Source organism: Cupressus sempervirens, chromosome 9 (genome assembly GCF_028749045.1).
Source record: "Cupressus sempervirens isolate cs-2001-9-10 chromosome 9, ASM2874904v1, whole genome shotgun sequence".
In the NCBI taxonomy this organism is placed as follows: Eukaryota; Viridiplantae; Streptophyta; class Pinopsida; order Cupressales; family Cupressaceae; genus Cupressus; species Cupressus sempervirens.
The window spans coordinates 141,059,065-141,078,866 of NC_143126.1; the positions used below are offsets into that span (position 1 = coordinate 141,059,065).

Here is a 19,802-nt window from a genome sequence, read left to right on the forward strand (position 1 = left end):
GCTTCAAATGAATGGTACGGAGTACCATGCAATAAAACAAAATTGATAGTTTTCCGGGGTTTATTTCACCCCACTTCTGCTTACTTCGTGGGTTGCATGAGAGAGACACAAGGCACTCTGGTTTGAGAAAATGAGATCTATTAATTTGTTTTCTGACTTGCCATCTAACACTACAATAAATTTTGGCATGCTTGGAGATAAATTACAATTTCAAATTTCTGAGTTAAGCTCAAATGCTAAACTGTCCTGCATATAGCAAACTTATCTGTATTTATTGTATCTCTCAAGAATCATTCTAGCATGTGATATGTTGAGTAAAGTTAGGCCTCTGTATGAAGCTCCTGCATAATTTCTGTAAAAAGTATTGTACAAAATTCATGATACTGTACTCTACAGTTGCATATTCTCATAGTAGAGGCATGGAAATTCATCAAAAATAAACTAATTAAATAAAAGAAAATGCCAAACAAATTTTAGTAAAAAAACCCATGGTTCAGCACTTGTACGCAAGTGTAAAACCAACATTAAATTCAGCTTTATTATACAATAAAGATATCGTTGTCCAGCCACAATGGCAACATTTTTCATGTTCACCTGTAGACAACATTTCAATAGGTTAATTTTACCAATTCGGAAGTACATTGAAGAAGTTTCCTCAATATTTTCAGAGAAAAAATGATTTGAGAGGTTTGATGATCTGAGTCAGATGATGAATGCACTTCAATGGAGTTGTAGCAAAGTCCCTGAGTTCATTTACCATTTTGTATGACTAAGGTGCTTGATAGTTGTACTTGTTCCTAATTTGCACAACAGTGCAGGGGAAAAATGAAGAAGATGGAATTCAAGAGTGAACAGGACAGGACACCTTACAGCTATAGCCACATATGAATAGTCCATATTTGATAGGATTGGCTGCAACTGAACTTATCGAGCATGATCTGATACAGTCAAACCCAAGAGTAATCTCTTGTATGAGGTTTTCTTATCTTACACATTTTAGTTCTTTGTTTTTTTGCATTCAATTCATGTCATACAACCAATACAACAATTTCAGAACTTACTGCAACTCTAAAGCACAGAATTGTCTTCTTAAGCATTTAACTTGTATTACTTCAAACATATTTAGCTATTCATATTCATATAGGTAAGGACTTGTGTTCATGAGTCGATTATGGAAAATCCATGATAGTTATGAACCAAATTGCTATCAGAGCAGTTTTGTACCTTGGCTTATGTGGTTTTCTTGTGGTATGAATCCTGATCAATTGGATAGAGTGATGCTCTCATTCTTTAAGCCTTTCATTAGGAGACAATTTGATTGTACAGGGTTTGCTGGTATTGCACCTCTAAAGTTAAGTGTCAGTTTGATACTCTTGATATAATTATTATTATTATTTTACTTTTTTACTTTTATTTTTTATTTTAGTTATCGAGGGTATCCCTGTGACCCAGCCCGACACTCAATTTGAGGCAAGTTGAGGCATGACTAATCCCTTGAGGTACAGGTAAGGGCTGGTACATTACACATACCAGTTAAACACTGGGTTCAAGGAGTCGAATTTGAGACCAGCAGGGAGCAAACTCACTGCCCAAGCCAAATCACCTACCCATCGCAAGCTGATACTTTTGGTATCGTCTATATTGATCTCTTTGGTTTTGGGTAGATAGTGCTTGACGAAAAGACAATTTTAACAGGTGTGTTGGATTTCTATTTGCAAACCCTTAAGGGTGTTTTTAAAGTGTGATAATTGTTTACATAGTTATAGAATTTTGAACATTTCATTAAGAGGATTATGATTAATATGATCATATTTTCATTTATGTGGACTAATTAGTCAGTTATAATCACATGGGGATTATATTCATTAAGGGCCCATTTGGTTTGCGGATTTGGAATGGAATTAGAATTTCGAATTCTAAAAAAGTTTTAATTCGCTGTTTGGGTCGGCACAATCGGAATTAGAATTAGACAAAATGAGGATCCGGTATGCTCATTTAACCCCTAAACCTTGGATTCGGTCTTCCATCTAAAAAGGTGGAATTGGTGGTATTCTCATTTTAATTCCATTTTTATGCAAAACGAGCATTGCACAACAAATCAAAATAAATTTTTCTTGACGTCCGGATGTTGTTTCCCGCTCGGATCTTGGGTATTATAATCTTCGTAGCTCACTTTTTGCTTCCTCAGATTTTTTGTGCGCCTCTGGTTTTTCCCACCTCTGGTTATTCCTGCCCGTGGTTACTCTGTGCAGGTATTTGCTTTCTTGATGTTTGGGCTCTTTCTCTCTCATCTGGGTGACAAAAAACTATTTGTTGGTGGCAGTAGAAAAAGAGGGCATTAACGTCAATCGGCTCTACGTCGGTACCATTCTCTCTTCCAAACATTATTTTCATTTCCCTACTTACTTGTGGTCTTTCACACATTATGCTTTTTGATCTTTTGTCTTTTGTTTGAGCTTCAGAAGGATTATATTTTGTTGGTCCATCATTAGGGCATTTGGGTTTGTCATTTCAAGTTTGACAATGATTCAAGACCTTTGTCACATTTGCCTGTGAATGTAGGACAAATTAGTTCTGTTATACTCAATAAATTTGTTAAGAACTACGGCTTTAAAGAAATAGTTGCAAAGGCGTCTTGAGCGGCATGCTCTATATATGTTTGACAGGCGTTGAATCTTACTCACCAATCTGTGTTTGCTCTTTTCGATCATTTGATCATGGTTTCAAATTCTTCAATGTTCAGTAAGACATTTTCTCGTATCGTTGCATTTGATTGTAGATTAAATTTACTCTATGTGTGTATTTCAAGCTATAACTAAGCTGCATTCTAGGTTTTATGAAATGTATTTAGCTTTGCAAACCCAAGGTTCGCAGTGAAATCTTATATTTACTTTAGTATATTATTTTACTGTTCATTTCTTGAAATTGATAGGCATGTCCGCAGGGTAATAAGTGTCACTGTTGTAGATTAAATTTACTCTCTGTATTTCAAGCTGTAACTACGCTGCTCCCAATGAAATTTTCCATTTACTTTTGTATATTGTTTTACTATCCATTTCTTGAAGTTGATAGGCAAGTCCACAGGGTAATAAGTGTCAATGTTGGCCGTAACTGTTATCATGGTGGGCAGCGTTTTGAATTTCTAAAGCTATTTTTGGTTTAAAGTCCCTCAGCATCATGTGAAGAGGATTGTTTTGGGTTTAAGCAAGGATTTAAGCATGCAAGTAAAGCGGGTCTGTATTTGGGCTTACGATTTCGGAAATATGTTATGAGGATTTATTTGGGGGAGTTTGAGCATGCAGGTGCAATAGGAGTGGGGGTACATTTTTATTCCTAGAGATGATGGGGGTACAATTCCTCCCCGTTCCCCTCGAAGATTCTCTCTACTCATTCATCTCTAGTGTCTCTATTTAACTTGCTTTTTGTATTAGAAATCGAGGTTTTAGGGTTTTACATGTTAGCGATCTTTGTTTCAATGTTTTACCTAAAGCAGGCCTTAAAAAGTGCAAAGGATACCATCACAACAAATGGGAATGAAAATTGCATAGTCCTTCCACTTTTGTTGTAAGACTATAGTTTTCAACTTGAGCACTCACAAGAAATGTCATCAAATTTTGCACTCTTATTTTGGAGAACTTAATATTGGCACATTGCAAAGGTATTTACCCATTTGATATCATTTTTTTGGGGCTGTGAAGGAGATATAGGTACTTATTATGATATATATGCAAGGAATATGTTTTCATAAATAATTTGATTGGCCAAAAATGAAAGCATATAAAGTTGATAGTTGTGGATGCCTCACTTTCATCCCATTGCAGTCCATCCATTTTTATCATAAGATTGTTCGATTTACAGTTATGGATAACATTATGTATTAAGTAATCTCTTGTAATCGTTGTATGTTATCTCTTGTATAATCTGTATGGGTAATTTATGTGGTCTTCGTGTAAATTTAACCAATTGTAGGATTGTGTGGTCTTTGTAATATATTCTCTCTACAAAGCTTGCTAGTCTACCTCCGAGAGCTGTGAACTAGTTTTTGATGAGTTTAATGTCTTTGCTCATTATGGAGTTATTTGATTGTTTTCTGGAACAAATGTCAAAGTGCAATCAGTTACCTTACATAATCTAGCGTAAGCAGATAGGCATTCAGAGTTATTTATTTTACAGTTGGATTGGTACTTCGTGTATAGATACTTTCGCTTTGCTTGGTGACATTGTTGCACTTAAAAACTTGAGTTTGGACTGAAGGTGCCTTTCAAAAACACCATGATAGCTGTCTTATGTAACTGTTTCATCAAAACTGCCATTCAAATCTATTATGATTATTATTATTTTCTCATTATATTGTAAGAGTTATTAGAGTAATCGATCAAATGATTATAATTTAATTTAGAAGTTTTGCTTCATGGTTTATCAGTCTTTAGCTGTGGCAATAATTAAATGTCGATTATCTGATTTATGTTTCAGACAGCTTCAAACACTTTAAATTTTGAGAATAATTTGTGGTGCTCTAAAATCTCTTGAATTTCAACTACAATTTATGTTTCAACTGGTATTTTTATAGTTTGTTGTTGATTTAGGCTGGTGGTTTTAGTTACTTGGCTCATTTTATAACTAGAACTACTGGCTTTCTATATGGTCAATCAATGATGGAAACACTTCAATTTTTTCAATTTTTCTTCCTTTCATGTTGTTCCTTCTCAACTGCTGTTCTTTCTTTATAATCAGCTTTGTTCTATAAAAGTTAAATACACAATTTTATGGTACAGTCTTGGGTATTGGCAGAAAGTATGATAAGCTTTTGAATGTTGGTGTTATCTTCAAATAAGACCAATGCCTAGAGGTTCGCTTACAAACGTTAGTTGACTAGTGAGTGAGTGCATCAAATTACTACTCAAAAATCTAATTTGGAGTGTGACAGGGAATGATACACTGATTGTTAAATTGTGTTTACCTGTTTTTGTTGCATTGATTGTGGAGGTGGATTATGATTATTAGACTTGTGAAAATCTATCATGTTATATAAATCTATTATTTATGTATTATGGATATCAAGTTTGACAATGATTTTATTTTGCTGAAGATAGAACGTGGGGGAAACAGCGGAGGAAGCCAACATCCAGTCTTTCCATCTTCAATCCAGCAATCCAGTCATTCTTTCGAGGTAAACATCTGATTAGTTTTTCATAGCTTTGCAGTCCTCCTCCATTCAACATTCATGGTTTTTCATGGCTTTTACATTTAATTCTAGTTTCATGGAAAATTTGCAAATTTGATTTCATTTGCATTTACCAGCATATTTGTTTGTAGTTGTGGATTATGTGAAGAGACTAGTTGCTAAAATTTAATATCTTCTACATGATAGGGTTGTGATGTGTATACGGTATGATTAGTGGTGTTTCTTTAGTGACTAAACAGGTTATTAATTGTATTTTAGTAATTTCATAGATCTAATGAAATGTGTATCCACATTATGTTTAGGTTGTTGATGGATCTACTGAAAAATAAAATCATTCTAGGACACGTTGCCAAGAAGCGAAGAGTCATTTGTGCTCTTGTAGTTGGTCTAGCTGCCTTCGCTGCATCTATAGCAGCATTTGCACAAGAAGGTAGAAGAAAAATAAGTAAGCGAAAAAGAGGCGAGATTCCCTTTTATAAATGTATTATCTATTCGAATGACACTGATTGTCATGATCAAATTCGAATGAGCAAAGGAGCCTTCTTTCATCTAGCAACTATTCTTAGGGAAAAAGGAAGCATCACAAATACGATGCACTTAACATTGGAAGAACAACTTGTGATGTTCCTCCATACCCTTGGCCATAATTTGAGGAATCGTAAGATTGCCCATAACTTTGGTCACTCAGGAGAGACAATCAGTCGATGCTTCCACAAAGTTTTAGCTGCAATCTTGGCACTCCATAGTGATTATCTTTTGCCACCAATTATAACCACTCCCCCAGAAATTAGTGGGAAGGATTGTTTCGATCCATACTTCAAGGTAGATATCCTATCAATACATTTTTAATTTTCTTCACTATGGATGCTATAATTGCATGTTTGTTTGATTATAAATTTTCCTATTGTAGGATTGTGTGGGAGCAATTGATGGAACTCATATTCCAGTCACTGTTGATGTTGACACTCAAGCTCCATATCGTGATAGAAACGGTAACTTGTCACAAAATGTTTTAGGTGTGTCTTCATTTGACTATAAATTTCAATACGTCCTTGCTGGATGGGAAGGGTCTACTGCAGACAGTCGTGTTCTAGCATCGGCTCTTGCTAGATCTGATCCATTGGTGGTTCCCCCAAGTATGTCAAATGTGTTTATATAGTGATGCCTATAACAATTAGTATAAAGTTATATTAATAGACTTTTAATTGAATGCAGGTAAATATTATTTGGTTGATGCTGGATATCCCAATGTACCTGGATTCCTTGCACCTTATCGTTGCACCCGTTACGACCTAAAAGAGTTCTCAAGAGCAAACCCCATAAACACTCCTGAAGAGTTGTTTAACAACCGCCACTCCTCGCTCAGAAATGCAATAGAACGCACATTTGGCATTTTGAAGCAACGCTTTCCTATCTTGAGGCAAGCAACGTCATATCAAATCATGACCCAAACAAAGATTGTATTGGCATGCTGCATATTACACAACTTCATTACCATAGAAGATGGTATTCCTTCTGAAATAGACATTGATGAGGAAGATGATCACGAAGGGATACATGTACCAATACTTGAGATATATGGGATGACTCAACGTGATAGAGAGGATTGGGGGAAGTTTAGAGATGACATAGCAAAAAGGATGTGGGATGATTATAGATCTCGATGATGTTACACTTTTATTACTAGCTTGTGATTTTTGTTACATATATTTTCTGCTGCTCAAACTTTTACTTGATAAACAAATATTCAGACTTTGGCATGAAACGTGAATGTTGAGGAGTTCACATTGACATTTTGTTGATGTCATGGAATTTTTTTATATGAAATGTGTTTTCACTATAGCTGTACCATATGTCATTTCGTATACTTTGTCCAGAATAATACTACCTTTCTAGTTTGGTCAGATTTTCTAGTTTGGATGATTTGGTCAGATTTTCTTTATGGGAAAATGATACTTTAGACTAAGTTTTATATTAATTATCTGCTACTGTTCAGTTTTATCTACTTAAATTCCCCATTTTCCCTACTGTTGGCAGTCCATCATGGTTGGTTTGTCCTCAGTTGTCTGTTTTGTAGCATTAGTTATAATTTATATATTCAGTGTGGATTACACTGAGGAACTGTAACTTTTACTAACATTGACAGACTATTATCAGAAGCAGTGTTTTGACTGGTCGCTTTAAAAAGCCACTTTTACAAAAGTCTGGACAAATTATTAATCAGAACTTTGTCATTGTATCGAATAGAATAAGTTGACAGTCACTTTATAACTGAGAATAGCTCTTTTCATGAAAAGCATGAAGCATGAAAGATTGAAGTGTGTGCGTGTTGCAATCCAGTTCAGCCATATTTCTTTTGTCTTCACCTTTGTCTCTCATGTGCACTAGAACACATAGGGGGAATCTTTTTTCTTTCTGGTTTAGCTTAAAATCCAAGCTCTTTCGTGTTTGTAATTAGAGATTAAGTTTGAACTTAATTAGTTCTGAGCATGCATGCAAACAGTAACATTGTCCTTTTCCACCCGTGATTATATGTGATTAGATTTTCTATGTTGTGATTATATGTGCTTTAGATTTTCTATTTGATTAGATTTTGTAGTTTAAATTTGAAGCAAATTCATCAAAAGCCTCATCAGATATCATGATTTTTTGTGGGTAGCTACAGCAATTTGTGTTCATTTCAAAAGCAACAAAATTTTGGATAGCAGTGATTGTTTTTTTCAAAAGCAACAACAAATTGCTAAATTTATTTTTAGACATTTAAATTAGAAAGATGAGAAAAAATTATAGACGAATGATATATCTGAAAGTAAACTGGTAAGTTGATGAGGGAAGCTTCCATTTCCATTCCTAAGGTATTTCATAATAGCTTTTTATTTCATGCATAGGATTTCTAAAATGCATAAATTTGTTTTTCCACGAGTTCTCTTGTTTTTCAAAAGTATTTCATGTAACAGCTCCAAGAGACATGTTGCATCAATATGAGTTTCCTATCATAGGGCAGAGTTGATAAATTCTGCATCAGTCTTTTAGAATAGGCTAGAGTTGGAAAATCTGCATCGTTTGAGTCTTTCTATTAATAGAGTAGAGTTGAATAAATTCTGCATCATTTGAGTCTTCCTTAACAGCAGGGTAGAGCTGAATAAATTCTGCATCAAAGAGTCTTCCATGATAAGGTAGAGTTGTGTAAATTCTGCATCATTGGAGTCTTTCATGATATGGTAGAGTTGAGTAAATTCTGCATCAAAGAGTCCTAGGACCATGATACTAGTTGAGTAAATTCTGCATTCATGATTCTTTCATGATAGGAGATAGTATTGTATATTCTGCATCAACGAGTCTTTCATGATGGGACAGATTTGAGTAAATTCGGCATCAATGGGTGGTTCATGGTAGGGTAGATTTGAGTAAATTCTGCATCAATGAATCTTTCATGATAGAGTGAAGTTGAATAAATTCTGCTTCTACTGAGTCTTCCCTAATTAAATAGAGTTGTACATTCTCATCAAAGAATCTTCCATAATAAGGTAGAGATGAGTAAATTCTACATCAATAAGTCTTTAATGATATATGTAGAGTTGTAGATTCCACATCGATAAATCTTTCATACAGTACAGTTGGACAAAATTAGACATCAATGAATCTTTCACAATATAAAATAAAAATGAATAAATTCTGCATCAAAAAAGTCTTCCAAATGGATTGTAGTAGGCATTAAATGACGTATGAAACAGAGTTCACACAACAGAGAAACTTCTCAACTCGAAATTGCCTCCTACCATAATTCAAGTGACAATGACTTGTGGAAGAACTAAAAACTGGCTTGAGGCACTGGTGTTTAGGAACTAAAAAAGGCAAATGCCAAGTCATAGTTTGTGCATGTCATGTGGCTCACAGATATGTGCCTTAATTAGCGGTACAAAGAGGCTCTACATTTGATGGACCCAGCAACACAATGGGCCTTTCAATGGGCAGTCCTGTGAAAGTCTACAGTAACTTACATTTAAGAATGAAATGTGCTGGCAGGACCTTTTCCACACTCATTACAAAACAAAATTATACTTGGCCGAAAGGTGGACTGTGGGATGCATAATACAAATGGCAAAAGGTTTATTGGATAGTCAAAGGTTCCACAAGTGGTACATTTATAATTTAAAACTTATATTGATTTATAAATATAGGTATCCTCATACAAAATGACAGGTAATAAGAGTTGGATTTAGCATTAATTTTTAAATTTAATAAGATTGCAGAAATTGGGTAGCCCTAAGCTACATGCATGACATGACAGGCAATAAGCGTTGGATTTAATTTTTTTTTTTTTAAAGATCGTAGAGATTGGGTAGAACAGGGCATGAATTAAAAAAATGTCTCTGGTCCAAAATAAAATATTTAAAAATCTTTAACAAGGCATAAAACTTGACTGAACTATGACAATTTTTTTCGGGGGTTTTAACTATTACCACATTGGCCTCAAAACCCAGTCTCTCTTTTACAAATTTGTTTTGAGATGTGGGGCTGGCGACAATTCCTCCACGCCTAATTAACCACCTTAATTTTTTTTGGGTTTCTGTTTAAGCTTTAAATAATTGATTTGACTTTTGGATTGGCATGCAACATAAAGAAACTACCACACCAAGAAAGAGTTCTCTCGCTGTTTGGTCACCAATCAGATTTAGCATCTACCTGAACCTACTCAACTGGGTATGATAGAAAACATCTCCTTTCAATTTCTAGAAGATGATTATGTTTTTGCTATTTGCATGGTCAGAGTTGTCCGTCAAAAGTAGGTGAGCTCATATCCATATAATATAAGACAGGTAGACTTGGCTCCATTGCTTCTGGATGAAGAATTCATGTGCTAGTAAATTGTGGACAGCGCTTTGTTGCTTTGTGTGTTTGCTTTATATTATTTAATTTATAATTATTCTAAAGCATGGTTTCTCATTTACCTTATTTAATACATGGTTTCTCATTTAATAAGTTAATACTGTTCAATTGGCTTGTCATGTAGAATCTAGCCTTTTCCCTCTTTGTGTGATGTATTTCAAGCATGTGTTGTTTCAATTCTTCAAAAAAATTAAAATATCTTCATGGCCATAGATATTTGGTACTCCTGATGTGACCTAAAGAACATTTTCTTCCAACCAGAATTTGTTTGCTTTCCTATAATGGGGTCTACTGTGAGTACAACATTTGACTTATTTTATTGATTCAAACCACTCATTTGCCTGCCATGACCAACAAATCTACCTTTGAATTTTAACACCAACGTATGAAGTTACAAAAAATCTATTTGAACCAGTCACGGAGCCAATTGAATTGGGTGTTCTTAGAACTATTTGATTTAATATGACATCAGATGAACTGTTCTATTTGAACCAGTATGGAGCCAATTGAATTGGGTGTTCTTACAACTGTTTGATTTAGTACTTCGATGGCATTTCTTTCTTATTTGTTTTATCTAACTGTTGATTTGTCTATAACTACTCTGTCTATTTTCTTCAGCATTGTTCATTTCATACACAGCACTACTGACGAGCATGGAAAATAATGATGTTGAAGTTGCTCAAACACCTTTGAATTCTTCCAAGAAAGTGTTTTGGAAGCCACACATGGAACGAAGGTTTTTGGACTTGCTCCATGAACAAATTGCTCTCGGACGAAAAGGTGAGGGCGGATTTAAAAAAGAGGCATGGACTGCCATTGAACGAAAGTTCAATGCAGAGTTGAACATGAACTTGTCCAAGGACAATTTCAAGAACAAGTTGAAAACCTAGAAGCAAGGCTATAGAATAATGAAAGAGCTGAAAGGTACTAGTGGCTTCGCGTGGAACGAGTCAACACAGTCCATGGATGCGCAGGATAGTGTTTGGGAAGAACTCTTGAAGGTAACATGCTCATTCAAATATTTTTACCTTATTTAAAACCAAATTATTTTCAATGAAGGTCAAATAAGTAATTCAATCTTTATACCAACATGCAGAGTAGGGAGCTTAAAAATGCTAGTCTTCAAAAGGCAGTCTTTCCAATACTACAATGATTTATCCTTGATTGTGGGTAATGATATAGCTGAGGGTGCAACAGCTGCCACAACACAAGAAACTGAAGAAGGACACAATATGGATGAGACTATAGATCTTGACGATGATTATGGGGATATGCATACACCTGTTAGTACTAATGCTGGTTTGGATGATGTGGATATGAATATTCCTATGTCCAATCAGGGTAGTGCAGGGAATGGAAAACATGCTGCTCATTCAGCATCATCGTCAAAGAGGCCTAAGAGGAAGAAGGCCAGCATGGCTAGTTCTATGGATGGGATGTCTCATTCAATAGATAAGCTAAATGAGACCCTCCTTCAACCTCAACTTATCGAATTAGTTGAAGAGCATAAGCTAAAAGACTTGCAAGATGTTTATGCTGCACTCAAAGCCACTGGTGAACTTTGTATTACTGCTTTGATTGCAGCATTTGACACCTTTGTGGCTGATCCTGATAGAGCCAAAGGGTTTTTGATCATGAATGAAGAGGAGAGAGCGGAATATGTTCGCATAAAGTTTCTAGGGCTATAGTACCTTTTACTTCACATACTTTTATGACTAGTTTTATAATTGTTTAATGTTGCAACTTTGGTGATTAACATTCCGTCTAATGGTTATAGTACCTATGTTTTTGGCAACTATTTGTCAATAATTTTGGATCTGGATATATAATATATATTTGTGAAGCTTCTTTTAAATTGGATCTGGATTATACTCGCAACTGAAATGAGATGTTAGCCTCTATTGAAGAGCATGAATGTTAGCAGCCTTTGTATGCATATATTGGAATCAATTTGTTAGAAGCTAACCCTAGATTTATGTTGTGCTACTTTGCTGGTAACTTTTCAATTTATGAGTGATGGTGACCTTATGTGGATAAATTTTGCTTGGTGATTCTAAGTATTAGCTGTGATAGACCTATTAAATGTATTAAGATTTAGTGTTGTGCTGCTTTGTTGGTCATAGTTCTATAACTTCTCGATTTATATGAGTGATGCTAACACTATGTTGATCCTATTCACATTATGTTTGATGGTTATAGAAGCTTTAAGATTGTTTGAACCTGAAAGAAACTTGTGTTCGCCCTTTTGCTGAATACATGTCACCATGAGAGTGGATTTTCTTAGAGTTTTTTGGATTCAAACATTGTACTTCTCTTGCATTTTTGGCTTTTCTCCTCATCATTCATGAGCACTTTTGCTGTTTTTGTAGAAAAACAAATGAAAACCTTTTTTTTTAAATCAAATTTCTGAAGTGATCCTATGCATATAACTGTTCCTTTGTCTTTATAACTGCATGAAACTTTTTTGATCTTACCAATTTATTGATACAGGATACATGGTTGTGTGTGATGTGCCAATTTTTGAATGCCCATGTGGTGCTGGGCCGTGTCTAGTAAAAGTATCGCACACGAAAAAAAATCCAGGGCGTCAATTTTTGAATTGCCCTGACAAAAAGAAGGTTATTGACATGCTATATATTATATCTTTCAAATTAATGACATGCAATCTCTTTGATATGAACTAATGTTGATTTTGTATTGTAGGGAAATGATGGTTGTGGATATTTTGAATGGGTTGATATCCTCTGTGCTGCAATTTCACATGATGATGGAACTGCGGACAAAATGCGTAAGGCACGAGAGGTGGACAAAGATGGCATTGCTTCAGCCAAAGCTGAAAAAAAAGATCAAGGAAATGAGTGCAGAACGTGTAAGGCCCATGAGGCTGAAATAATCTTTTTACACAGCCTTGTATGTGTAATTATTGGCCTTGTATGTTGGAACAATATGTGACAATGACCTTGTATACAGACAATTGGCAAATGGTTTGTAATGTAACGATAATATATAAAATGTATTTTTTAGTGTATGGAGTTAGTATTTTTGTTGTCACATTTTCAATCAAGCGAAAATGATATATTGAAATACATTTCATTCATGTAAAAAAACTTAATACTGATAATTCAATTTTATATCTTCGGTTTGCTTGTGTGAAGGCAAAACTGTGTAAATTGTTCAAGTATTGAATTTTCCTTTTTCTTTCAACTTTTTAGTAGCTCTCTCTGTCTAGTTAGTTGGGGCAGTTCAATTTCAAAAAGGAATAAACGTAATACACAGCAGCCATGATTTCAAAAAGCAATATACAGCAGCCAATATACAGCAATATACAGCAGCCAATGTAATGATTTATGCAAATTTTTTTTCAGTATGGAGTTAGTATTTTTGTTGTGTAGCATGGTTATAATACGATAAATTTAATCGCATTTTGTGAAAAATGATATATTATAAATATATTTCATATGTTAAAAAACTAGATAAAAATAATAATGCTTATTTTGGCTAGTATCCCAATTCCACAACGTGCAACCAAACGGAGGAAATGAGTATTCTCATTAGGAATTCCTAGTCAACCAAACAGTCCCAAATTGAATTCCCAAATCATAATCTAGATTCCAAATTCCAGAATCCCAAAGTCAGCATTCTGAATGCCAATGCTTAATTTATTTCCAGCAACCAAACGGGCCCTAATGGATAATGCAATATGATGTTATTGATATTTTGATTTTTACAAGATTATGAAGATGAAGATGACTAATCCTTACTTGTTGGCAGATGCAAGAGTAGATCAATTCCACGAATGGGGGAAGAGTATCATCAGACTGAGAGGATACGAGCGTGAGATGCAGGTCGGGAATGCCATTCAAGAAAGAACCTATAGCTAAGTGATTGTTCATTAGATTCCTGGTTAGGGTTAGTCTTACTCTCCTTGATCGTATCTGGGTAGTAGATGTTTCATTCCTAGACTTATTATAGAATTAATAAGCCATTGTTAACATGAATATTAATATCTCACTCTATTGATTTAAATGGAACAACCTCCTAATTATCTCATTATTTACATGCATGTAGATTTGAGTCATGACTATACCATCTTTATAATTAAAGAAAATCATGATTTCAATTTTTTTCATGTTATTCAGCTATAAACCAAAAATATATATCAACCACGTAATATCTTGAATCTAAGCTTGATAAATCTTTTTTGTTTGTCAATCTTTATCATTTCTAATGCATATGTATAAAGATGATATAATATGTGTGTATGTGTGTGCATATGTGTTGATGATTCATAGAATGATAATATTCGAACTCTATTGGAATCAGAGTTATGATTGGTTTTAAATTTACATTGCCTCTTTCCATATCTTGGCATCCTCTCTCTTACGTAGACAACATGAAGTATTCAGCTTCTTTTCAAATTCTTGGGTGGCGACTTATAATGGTGTTTTTGTAAAATGAATGTTTTCTTCAATATCTCGAGGAAAAGAATCTACCATTTCTTTTGGACGAACTTCTTCTATTTCCATGGGCATATCTTTAGGGGGATCTTTGAAAACAAAAACCATTATGCTCTGTGGGGGGAGGTGGTGTGCTTCAATTCGGTAGGGGGGGAATCAAATCATGAAGGAAATTGGGACCAAGTTCAATAAATTTCATGACAACAAGTTGTTAGGGGACGGGGTGAAATAATTTGGGGCATCACCTTCAGTCTAGCCTCTCAGAGCTTCAACTTGGTAATGGAGTTCTCGGCTCGTCAAGAATTTGTCATACCTTCATGTGAAGTGTGTGCATCTACCCTCTTCCTAAATTATGCCCATGAGGAGATATTATATAATTTATGTAAGTTATCATTCAATCAAATAAATTGGTCTATGCTATCATTATCAACCATGTTGTTGAAACTAATTTCTTGCATCCCATTTCAGATTTCAGTCATGGTGACTGAGCTATACAAAATGCTTTTAGAATATCATTTGATTGCAAGACTAATACTACTCGCACATTTTGGGACTCATTATTATTGTTGTTGGACAATCTGGATAGTTGAGGGTGGGGGAGAGGGTCATAAAATATTTTTCTTAAATATTAATTGATCCACAGCAACCTTCCTTCAATTGGATAAATAAAACAGATATGAACATGAAAGCACATAAGAACACCATATGCTTATGTGGATAACCCAAGATGGGGAAACCACAGAGAATGCTAATTCTCAATTATGAAACACCAATTAAGGTGAATTTTACGAAGCGTGGCTCACTACATGAGGATCATTGTCCAGCTATTAGAGCCAACAAAGAAAGGCTCGCTAACAAAAGAAGAATAATGAAAGGAAATCCATTGCTAACTGTCACCAATTGCAACACCGGGAAGAACCCCACTGTCTACTGCCTTTGGTTGCACACTTTTGCATACTTAACAATATCTAGATTTTTCCTTTCAAATTCGCCATCCTTCCACACACGAACATCAAACATAATCATCTTTGACTTGTACTATTCCATGCCTTCACAATCTTCTAAATCGGCCAAACACGATTTGAATTAGGTCACCACAAAACATTTCCATAATGGAAAGGAATGAAACATGGACCACACAAAAACTTCTCGCTCAAAATAACACACTACCCCTTACCATAATATCCAGAGCCAAAGAATAGAATTTACACATTACAATGCATACTATTTTTCTGAAGCACATTAACCAATTTCCAAACTGGACCAAGCCCAAAAGAGTGTATCTCATTATGTTACAATATGAACAGGACCAAGATAAACATGGCCAAAGACAAATCATTAAAGCACAAATTCCAGAGCACGCCAATCCGGAACACCAAAGCATCAAAATAGGGCCTCATCCAATCAGCCAAAGTATGTAGAGATCAACGACAACCATTAATGACAACAGCAACAACATCACATTTGCAACAGTATAGTCCAAAGTTCCAAACAACTTTTTCATTATCAATAATATAGTATGGTCATACCTGCAATGCATACAAACTATCTTTATCACTATTTTGAAATCCAATCTCAAGGAAAAGCAGCAAACATCCTGTTATATTTGAAAGTTCTCACGGTCAATTTATCCCTATCGAACATCAAAAGGAAGTATCCTTTGTGTATTTTTATAATAAAAGAAATTATGATTGAGTCTCATAGAATATCATTGACAGGAACCAAATCCAATATCTTTACTATTCTTGCTTGAAAATTCTAGGAGATTTTGAGTTTTGGAATCCACAAGGCATCAATGTCCATTATCGACATGTATATGATTGATAAAGATTCCTGAGTTATTTGAATCCTTGAATATAATAAAACCAAGGGGTAATATCCTCTACCGATTTCCAAGATTAAACCTTACCTTGAGAACTGTTTAATATGAATCTTCAAATCATTAATATCATCCATAGTTGTATTCCAATGAGTTGCATTCAGCTATGAAACAGTCTGCTATCATTCACGTCTTAATCAAGCTCAGTGTTCAAAACATCTTGACCTTTCATGACCTACTACACCCTAAAAGTATGCCACAATATGTGAAGTGGCATGCAGTTCATATCTATCTGCCTATCTGATACGTATAGTTATAGTCTGAATACAGGTATGAGTGTGCATGTCTGTAAGAATCTAGACACAAGTATGAGTTTGCATATTAGTTATGAATATGTATTCCTATTGTAAGTCTGCACGTCAGTTAAGGATCTATAAATCTGATATTTCTTGCTTATCAGATTTGCATCTACATTGGTGTCTATGACTTTTCATTATTATTGCATGGTGATCGATGACACCTAGCCTTCTATATTGAACTTAATCTACACTTGTACTAGGAGTTGTCTCATAAGTTAATAGTGTTTATTTATTTACTTAATCTGATATGAAAAACTTTAGAGTTCAATAGAATGCTAAACAATCGCTGGATTAGGCTTATTTGGATTATCATTGAAATATAACCGAACGTCATTATCTGATACATTGATTCATATTTCTACTATTTAATCGTCCAAACCTGATCAGTTAGGTCATAAAGCAAGATTTAAAAATGTAAAAGATTTTGGGAAAGGATGCATATTTTATACTAGGAAGGGAAAACAGAAAAGCCTTATTTGCCAACCATACTTCAATGTTATAACAATAGTAATTGTTGGGAAGGGCCTCCCTATAAAATGGTCTCTAACCATGCAAACCATAAAGGTTCTACTTATGTCAATATGTACCTATCTTAGGTAAATGGACCGATAATGCTAGAAATGGATGGCAAGTCCTAGATGGGTCATAGAGACCTTAATAAATCTAAAAGGACTCAATATACAAGTTTGGTGCTGACAATGACACCACAAAGTACAGGGCTTGCATGTTTAAAACCTTGGCCAAGAAGGTACTATGCTATGGGTAGTAACCGTTAGTCACCAGAACCAGTACAACAATGTAGGTCACTCTAATAGGTGAAGAGGTCTATGGGTTGACTAGCTATGATAATTGTAGGTTTTGCACCAAGTCTCAAAAGGCATGAAAATTAAATCTCGTGTCTACATCCCCTTGAGAAGGGTCAAGCCACTTCCACTAGGAAGTTGTGCACGGGATCATTTAGGTCAAGACCATAGATGCACGATTGGGTGGTCAAAACCCCTGATAATATTATTTTCCTCTTGAAGAGACGAGGAGCTCAAAGTAAAAACAAGCAAGAGTGAACCATCAAGCCTATCAGATTATATGGTTTATGATTTCCTTTATTCTATAATTAAGAATTGGAAAATTGTTATTGTTAGTTTCCTTTTTAAAATTTTATGTGAAATCAATTACTAAATTCTTTCTTTTGGCATTAGAGAAATAGAAATTGTTAGTCAAATTGTCTCTCGTGTGAAGTTAGCTATTCTAGTGACATTATATCTTTCTTTTAGATGATAATGAACTTTAAAGTTATTCATGTTCATGTGAAAAGGGAAGCATTTATTCAACTATTAAGGTTTGAAAGTATTTTTTTATTTCTCTCAAATTGTTAGATATTTGATATTTATATTATTATCTGGTAGTTAGATTTGTCATGTTACATTGAAGGCATTCGGCTTGAAGGCCTACAGGAGTCTATAGGTTCAACACTAGTTATGGTGACAACGGTAGCAGTTTCTAGCAATGGAATTTATAATTGGACTTACAATCACTAGAAGACTACTCCTTTCAATTTTGGAATACACTATTGGGGGTTCTATCCAGAAGTCAAAATGTACTGTTAACTGTATTTTTTTTGTATTTATCAATTAAACTAAAAATCAGAATGAATCTAAATAGTCAACAGTGCATTTCGATCCCTAGATAGAAAATGATAGCAAAAGTTTCCTCAATTTTTTTATATCGGACAACGAGGAACTGTGGATTACTGGACAACAAGAGTTGTAATGTCCCCATCTTTTTAGCATTTCAGTGGAGTTCTTAGCCTTTACATTCTCCGAAGGCTAAGTGGAGAAATAAGGAGAAATTAATTAAATTAATTTCTTATAAAGTCATTAAATAAATTTAAATTAAAAGGTGACTTTATATTTAATTAATTTAATTTTCTAGAAGCACAATTAAATATTGTATTGCAAGGAGAAGCTTCTAGAGAGTGCATTTTCTAGAAATACAACTAATTATTTTATTGGAAAGGGGGAAGCTTCAAGAGAATGCACTTAAATAATATTTTATTTCCTTCTAGAAGGGTGAAGGGAAAGAATAAATAGAGATGAGGGCTTCATTGTTAATCATATGATTATTGTGAATTGCATTTGATAAGAACTTGGGAGAAGAAACTAAGGTTTCTAATTTCAGTCAGCCACTGGTGAACGTCAACTCTTTAGTGTTGCAACCATTTGAGGTGGTGAAATATCCACTAAATTTGGTATTCAGGAGAGCTTCAATTAAGGAGTTCTATTTGTGCTTAAATTGGAGAATACATTTATTGTTGGTTGCTACAGTACTCATGCTTGATTCATCTCCATTCTTGGGCATCACTATTATCAGATTCCTCTTGCAACTATTAGTAGTTAGCATTGTAATTTGTAGGCATATGATTTTATTGTGATGATTCAGAATCAGATTTTGGCATTACTGTAGTCATTATTGTAAGCTCATTTGTCTTGGCAAACTCATAGCAACATTGTACATGAGAATGAATTCAATAAAGGAGATACATGTTGCTTACCATTTGTTTGACGAAATGTCCATCTAATAGCATATATGATCAGCATAATAGTTGTATGTCAATTGTTTGTCAAAATGTCAATTGGTTGTAGGTATGCATTCCATATCTAGTTTCCATGTATATGCATTGAAAATACCAAAAGAATTGCACTTGCATATTAGTTCATTGTAAGAGCCATTGTAATATCATTTGCGAACATTCTAAATTTCTTAGCATTGAAAGGCAGCATACAAGTGTTTGACAATATTCCTTGAGGCTAAAATCAGTTAGTTTGTGAAAGGCATATTACATTGGTATCAGAGTTAAATCCTGCCATCTTGAGGGTTTAGCAATCACAAGCCACCTAGGGTTGGCTCTCACAGATTTTTCACTATTAGGCGAGCTTTGTTTGACAGGGAACAAGATTTTATCAGGCAGCCAGACACTATGGATGATAGGCAAAAGCATAGCCCACCAAGAGGCACTCACCACTATGGTTGAGCACATGAACCCACAGGACAGATGGAATTTGGAACAAGGGGATAACAGGACTGCAGTGGGATCA

The 19,802-nt window shown here is 34.6% G+C and overlaps 1 protein-coding gene across 3 annotated transcripts in view; it reads right to left on the reverse strand.

Annotated features, from left to right (window-relative positions):
• LOC149537909 (ubiquitin fusion degradation protein 1 B-like) overlaps nt 1-19,802 on the reverse strand; it is a 67,116-nt gene that overhangs the window by 1,186 nt on the left and 46,128 nt on the right. The window lies entirely within an intron of this gene.